We start from the raw sequence: 8,304 nt of genomic DNA on the forward strand, positions 1-8,304 counted from the left end.
TTTTTTGCGGACCGCAAAATACATACGGTCGTGTGCATGAGCCCTAACTGCTTCATAACCAGGCAATTATCAGTTTTTGCAATTTCCTTTTTTAATTCCTGCCTTTCCTGAGCCATAACTTTTTTATTTTTCCTTTTACATAGCTGTAAAGGACCAGTTATATATTCTAATCGATCCATTTAATATTGCATATGATGTAGAGGGTAGCTGGAAAAAAAGGTACAGTAAATCTATTGAGCTGTGTGAGGTCTAATTTATTTGTCGAATGATCTTTAGCTTTTATTGATACCATTTTGGGGTGTGTATGACTTTTTTTATCACTTTTTATTTGTTTTTTGGGGAGGTGACGTTATGAAAAAACAGCAAATCATTTATTTAGATTTTTTTTCCATTACGCCATTCGATAGATGGGATAAATATTTTTATATTTTACTAGTAAGAGCATTTTCAGATGCAGCAACGCCTATGATGTTTACTTTTTTGACTGTTTATTTTTATTTTCACTTTGGGGAAAAGGAGGTGATTTGCATTTATATATTTATTACTTTTAAAAAGTTTTTTTTACTTTTTTTTTACTTTTTCTTAGGCCCCAAAGAGGATGATTACATGCAGTGATTAGATTGCCATTTCTTTTCAGTAATGGATTTTTATCCATTACAGAATACACAATTTAGTATATTCCAATGCAGTACTGCCACCTGCAGGCTTGCATTGGAATATATCAGCAATACGTGTAGAAGCATTGTACAGGCTCTGGCCTATTGCGAAAAAGGAAAGCCTTCCCCGATATCAGCCATGGGAAGGTGTTCCTTTCCAGGAGGTGCACACTCCTGGGTTTTCTACCTTTCAAATGCCGTGGTCACATTTGACCCTGGCATCTCAGGGGTTAAATGTATGTTTGAACAGACCTTAATCCTGGGTGGCTGCTGTGTGAAACAGCAGACACCCATTGGCTATGATGCCTGGCGCAAGCACCATATTTAAAGGCCCTACCGCCATCATCTATAGTCGTACATTGGCAGGGAAGTGGTTAAAGGCTAGTTTCACACTTCCGTAGTTCCCGTAATCTGTTTTGGCAGAGAACAGCCTGTATCTGTGCAGTGTATTTTGTCTGGCTGAATCCCGGCAATATTTGCTGGGAAGCAGCCGGATTTCTGCTGGATCCCATTACAGTCAAAGCGGCCAGTGGGCATTCAGGTAGCATCCAGCAATGCCAGATCCAGAGAGCTTCAGTAGGCCATTCTCTGTAAAAAACAGCCTGCCGGTACTAATAACAGAAGTGTGGAGGAAGCCTAAGCTGCCCGCATATTTAATTTCAAAAACTATATGAAAAAAACATATTTCCTTTGTGTACATTTATGCAGTCTTTTGCTACCTATGATTTACATATACCCAGACATTAGGGGAAATTTATGACCACATATGTATAGTTTCTTTTTTGCATTTTAATACAAAAAAATATAATTATAACTTGGAAAAAGTTATAATTATAAACTGGAAAAAAATATATTTCCTTCACCCACGATAGCACCACAAGAGAGAGGATCTGACCCAAATAGAAAGGAAACCTGCAGAATAAAAGGGCGGACACTCTCCTCCTAATTCAGTGTGGTTTCCTGTCTCTGGGGAAGCCTGCGATTTTCTTTTCAGATCCTTCCCCATGGTGGTGCTCCTATGCTGCCACAGTTTCTAGGCTGGAACTTGATTTTTGGGCATACCTGCAGTACTCAGAGGTAAGGAGTGACATCGTTATGGTGCACCGGTGGGGACGAGCAGAGGCACAGTAAGGTTCTTGAGGGAGTGTCTTGGATGCTGGAGCTCTGTGTGCCTGGCGGCATCGCTGATGTGCTAGAGGCACGGACTTCTTGGCTACAGGGGGAGGAGGAGCTTGTGGCAAGGAGATATGCCGGGAAAAGCACATGCAGCATGCGGTGATGGCGTGCAGCGCAGGACGCAATGACATCATCACAGAGCGACTATGAGAAGTGCGCTCTGTAAGCAGGAGGACGGCTTCCTAAACAGGGATCCTGGCTTGGTGGGAAGCATGGAGAAGGAGAAGCACACTGAAGAGTCTGGATACCCTCCAGCCCTGGTACCTTTGAGGGGTGAGTGTTCTGGGGCATATTGAGTAGTGATGAGTGAGCATGCTCGGCCGAGTACTGGTTCAGCTCGAGCATCGCTGTGCTCGGCACGTGACAGTACTCGGCCGAATACCATGTGTGCTCGTCGCATTGCTCGCGTGTCCTCTACAAACATTTGGCGCCTCCTATGCAGCCAATCAGCGTTCAGGTAAGTAATTCCCTTCAGTGTATTGCCATAGCCATGTTAGCTATTAGCCTTACACTGATTGACTGGCCGGAACACGTGGTACCAGTTTATATAGGAGCCGATGTCCGGCACTGGGATCAATCAGCGTCAGGGAGAGCAGACAGCAGCACCATTTTTTATTTTTTTTTACCAGGGCAGTATCAGGGCCAGGCGTCTTCAGGGAGGGACAGATAGTGCAGGGCTGGACAATCGATTTTTTAAGTACCCAAAATCTTTTAAAAGATAGAAAGATTGATATTAGTGAGATCTACAGTACGCCATCAAAAAGCAGTGTGTTTCGCAGACATTATAAAAATGGGCTTATTGTGTGTGTTTAGGCCGCAACCACATATACAGTATTCCAGCAGATAACTATTTGTATTGGGACACATTTAACTAGTTTGGGGCACATCTGTGTGTGCGTTTAATCCACAAAAGTTATATACAGTATTCCAGCAGATAATTATTTGTATTTGGACACATTTAACTACTTTTGGGTACATCTCTGTGTGCGTTCAATCCCCAAATGTTAGATACAGTATTCCAGCAGAGAATAACTTTTATTTGTGACAAATTTAACTAGTTTTAGGCACATCTGTGTGTGCGTTCAATCCCCAAACATTATATTCTGTACGCCAGCAGATAATAACTTTTATTTGGGACAAATTTAACTAGTTTTAGGCACATCTGTGTGTGCGTTCAATTCACAATCGTTATATACAGTATTCCAGCAGATAATTATTTTTCTGGGGGCAAATTTAAATAAATTGTCCAACATCTATTGAATAAACCTTTTAATATGAAGAAGGCAAGCACTAAGGGACGGGGAAGTGGGTGTGTTGCTGACGGTTAAGGGAGAGGCCCTGGGCGCAATGAAACTGTGCCAGCTGCCGGTGAAACTGGAAAAAAAAAAAATCCACCACAGCCAGTATCATTTCACAGTTAACTGGGCATCACAGGACAACACTGTCCAAGTCGGACCAGCGTGACCGGGAGGTCGGTTGGATGGCAGAAGATAATTCTGCCACCCTCTCTTCCACCAAGACCAGTCTCATTAGCAAAGAGTCTGGTCCACAGAATCCTCACCCTGATCCTCCTTCCTCCCACCATGTAGAGTCAGGAGTCGGACAAACCATTGATACCACACTCGGACATTCCGAGGACCTATTTTCATCGCCATCACTAGATTTGACCCTCTCGCCAAACACGCTTGAAGAGGCACAGATCTTGTGCCCTGATTCACAACCTGTTGACTTATCACAGGGTCAAGAACATGAGGGTGATGAACGTCAATTATTTGTTTACGAGGTGGATGAGGATGAGACACAGTTGGCAATCACTGAGGTTGTGGTTAGGTCAAGTCAGGAGGATGGGGATGAGGAAGTGGAAGAGGAGGTGGTAGACTATGAGGTCACTGACCCAATTTGGGAAAGAGAAAAGCCGAGCGAGGAAAGCTATACAGAAGAGGAGGGATCTGCAGCACCGCAACAAGCTGTAAGAGGCAGTGGTGTGGCAAAAGGAAGAAGTCGGCCCACACCAAACAGGCCCGCAACTGGTGTAAGGCGGAGCTGATTAGGGAGCACCCACATGCGTGAATCTCCCTTGACAAGGAGTAGGTGTTCCGCAGTATGGCCCTTTTTTGCGGAAAGTTCAGACGACAAAAGAGTGGTAGTTTGCAACCTGTGCCGTACCAAAATGAGCCGGGGCGTGAACACCAGCAACCTCACCACCACCACCATGATTTGCCACATGGCATCCAAGCACCCTAATCAGTGGGTCGGACGCCTGGGTCCACAATCTGGGTCTGTGGGTCACCCCACTGCCGACTCTTCCCCTGTGTTACACACTGCTGGCCAATCCCCTGTTGAAGGCGCAGGGCCGGATGCCCCTTGCCCTGCACCTGGGCCTTCGCATGCACCATCAGCAACTACATTCAATTCCCTGTACCAGCGTCGAATTGTCCTTATCCCAGGCATTTGAACACAAGCAGAAATACCCAGCCACCCACCCACTCTCCATAGCACTAAATGCGCAACTTTCAAAATTACTGGCCATTGAAATATTGCCATATAGGCTTGTGGAGACTGAGGCCTTCCGCAGCCTGATGTTGGCAGCCGTCCCTCAGTACGCAGTCCTCAGCCGCCACTATTTTTCATGGTGTGCCGTGCCCGCCTTACACCAGTATGTGTCCCAGAACATCACCCGTGCCCTGACCAATGCAGTTACTGGGAAGGTCCACTTGACCACGGACACATGGACAAGTGCTGGTGGCCAGGGATGCATTTCCCTGACCGCACACAGGGTGAATATTGTGGAGGCCGGGAGTGAGTTGTACCATGGGATAGCACAGGTGCCACCCACGCCCAGGATTGCAGGCCCTACGTCCATCAGGGTCTCCGCCAGCAGCTATATTACTGGCTCCAAACCCCACTTCTCCTCACCCTCTTCCGCCACTACCTCCACCACTTCTACCTCCAGCAGTCAGCCATCAGTTGTTAGCTGGAAGCAATATAGCACTGCTGTGGGGAAATGTGCCGTGCTGAAGCTGATCTGCCTAGGGGACAAACAGCACACCGCTACAGAGCTGTGGCAGGGTATAAGGGACTAGACCGAGCTGTGGCCACTCAACCTGCAACCATGTATGGTTGTGTCGGACAATGGCCGTACCTTGGTGGTGGCTTTGGAGCTCAGCAACCTGATGCATGTGCCATGCCTAGCGCACGTATTAAACTTAGTGGTTCAGCGGTTTATTAAAACATACCAAAATTTGACAGAGCTACTAGTAAAGGCACGCCCATTTCCGCAAGTCATCGACAGCTTTAGCCGGTCTGTCAACTCTGCAGCAGCGCTTCGGGCTTCCAGCTCACTGACTGTTGTGCAACGTGAGCATGCGCTGGAACTCTACGTTCTACATGTTGTCCAGGCTTTGTGAGCAGCAGAGGGCAGTTGTGGAATACCAGCTGCAACATGGTCGTTGCCTTTCGAGTCAACATCCACTATTCACAAGCGAGGAGTGGGCATTGATGGCAGACCTCTGTGAGGTTTTAAGAAACTTTGATAAATTCACACAGATGGTTAGTGGCGATAACGCTATAATCAGCGAAAGCATCCCACTTCTGTGTCTACTCAAACAATTGCTCTGAATGTGGCAGACGTGGAAATGGAGGATAGCCAGCCCACCCACATTTCGTCTTCTCAGCGCGAATTGGACTATGAGGAAGAGTAGGAGGAGGAGCTGCAGGCAGTTGCCTCTGCTACAGAGGGTACTACAGACGGAACTTTAATTCTATCGGTTCGACGTGGATGGGCACAAGGGGATAAGGAGGAGGATGAGGAAATGGAGAGTCATCCTGACGTCGACGAAGACATCTTGCCTGTTGGTACTCTGGCACACATGCCTTTCCCGCGACCCTCACGTTATACGATTTTAGATAACACGGATTACAGGGTAATCACCCTTCTCGACTCCTGCTACAAAGAGAACTTCTCATCTCTCATTCCTGTGGTGTAAAATGGTGCAATACCAGAAGGTCCTTGTTGAGAAATTGCTCCAAACATTTCCATCTGACAAAGCTGGCCGCAGAGTCAGTACTTCCATAGGCAAACAAGGAAGGCAGACAACGGGAACACACTCCAGTTCCAACAAAGGCAGGGCAACACTCTCCAAGGCATGGGACACTTTCATGACACCCTGCCAGCAACCGTACCCTGAAGCGCGGCCTACTGTCCCAAGGAGGGAAAAGTTTTGGAAGATGGTAAAGGAATACATAGCAGACCGTGTCAGCGTCCTCAATGATCCCTAGGTGCCTTACAACTACTGGATGTCCAAGCTGGACAAGTGGCACAAACTTGCCCTCTATGCCTTGGAGGTGCTGGCCTGCCCTGTTGCCAGCTTATTGTCTGAGCATGTATTTAGTGCTGCTGGTGGCATTATAACAGATAAGCGTATCCGCTTGTCCACTGACAATGCTGACAGGTTGACTCAGATAAAAGATGAATAAGGACTGGATTGCCCCTTACTTCTCCACTCCACCAGAGGAAAGCTGAGCTAATGAGGAACAAAAACGTAATTTAAATGTATGCTTTATAATACACAAGATTCAGATGCACCCTTTTTACCTCAAAAAAGGGTATATGTTTGAATCTTGTTTTCTCATCCTCTTCCTCCTCTTCCATACAGTATATATGCCCTCGCTACAATGTTTTATAGGGTCCACTCACCTTCAGGCCCTCGCCTCCAATGTTTTGTACGGTCTACTCACCTGTAGGCCCTCACTACAATGTTTTATAAGGTCCGCTCACCTGTAGGCCCTCACTACAATGTTTTAGAGGGTCCGCTCACCTTCAGGCCCTTACCTCCAATGTTTTATACGGTCTGCTCACCGGTAGGGCCTCACCTCTAATGTTTTATGCGGTCTGCTCACCTGTAGGCCCTCACTACAATGCTTTATACGGTCCGCTCACCTTCAGGCCCTCACCTCCAATGTTTTATACGGTCTGCTCACCTGTAGGCCCTCACCTCTAATGTTTTATAGGGTCTGCTAACCTGTAGGCCCTCACCTCTAATGTTTTATACGGTCTGCTCACTTCTGGGCCTTCACTACAATGTTTTATAGAGTCTGTTCACCTTCAGGCCCTCACCTCCAATGTTTTATACGGTCTGCTCACCTGTAGGCCCTCACCTCTAATGTTCTATATGGTCTGCTCACCTGTAGGCCCTCACTACAATGTTTTATATGGTCTGCTCACCTGTAGGCCCTCACTACAATGTTTTATAGGGTCTACTCACCTGTAGGCCCTCACTACAATGTTTTATAGGGTCCGCTCACCTTCAGGCCTTCACCTCCAATGTTTTATACGGTCTGCTCACCTGTAGGCCCTCAATACAATGTTTTATAGGGTCTGCTCACCTGTAGGCCCTCACTACAATGTTTTATAGGGTCCGCTCACCTTCAGGCCCTCACCTCCAATGTTTTATACGGTCTGCTCACCTGTAGGCCCTCACCTCTAATGTTTTATATGGTCTGCTCACCTGTAGGCCCTCACTACAATGTTTTATAGGGTCTGCTCACCGGTAGGTCCTCACCTCTAATGTTTTATACAGTCTGCTCACCTGTAGGCCCTCACTGCAATGTTTTATAGGGTCCGCTCACCTTCAGGCCCTCACCTCCAATGTTTTATATGGTCTGCTCACCTGTAGGCCCTCACTACAATGTTTTATAGGGTCTGCTCACCTGTAGGCCCTCACTACAATGTTTTATAGGGTCCGCTCACCTTCAGGCCCTCACCTCCAATGTTTTATATGGTCTGCTCACCTGTAGGCCCTCACCTCTAATGTTTTATAGGGTCTGCTCACCTTCAGGCCCTCACCTCTAATGTTTTATATAGTCTGCTCACCTGTAGGCCCTCACTACAATGTTTTATAGGGTCTGCTCACCGGTAGGCCCTCACCTCTAATGTTTTATACAGTCTGCTCACCTGTAGGCCCTCACTGCAATGTTTTATAGGGTCCACTCACCTTCAGGCCCTCACCTCCAATGTTTTATATGGTCTGCTCACCTGTAGGCCCTCACTACAATATTTTATATGGTCTGCTCACCTGCAGGCCCTTACCTCCAATGTTTTATATGGTCTGCTCACCTGTAGGCCCTCACCTATAATGTTTTATAGGGTCTGCTCACCTTCAGGCCCTCACTACAATGTTTTATAGGGTCCGCTCACCTTCAGGCCCTCACCTCCAATGTTTTATATGGTCTGCTCACCTGTAGGCCCTCACTACAATATTTTATAGGGTCAGCTCAGCTTCAGGCCTTCACCTCCAATTTTTTTATAGGGTCTGCTCACCTGTAGGCCCTCACTACAATGTTTTATAGGGTCCGCTCACCTTCAGGCCCTCACCTCCAATGTTTTATATGGTTTGATCACCGGTATGTCCTCACATCTAATGTTTTATGCGGTCTGCTCACCTGTAGGCCCTCACTACAATGTTTTATAGGG

Source organism: Bufo gargarizans, chromosome 3 (assembly GCF_014858855.1).
Source record: "Bufo gargarizans isolate SCDJY-AF-19 chromosome 3, ASM1485885v1, whole genome shotgun sequence".
Classification (NCBI taxonomy): Eukaryota; Metazoa; Chordata; class Amphibia; order Anura; family Bufonidae; genus Bufo; species Bufo gargarizans.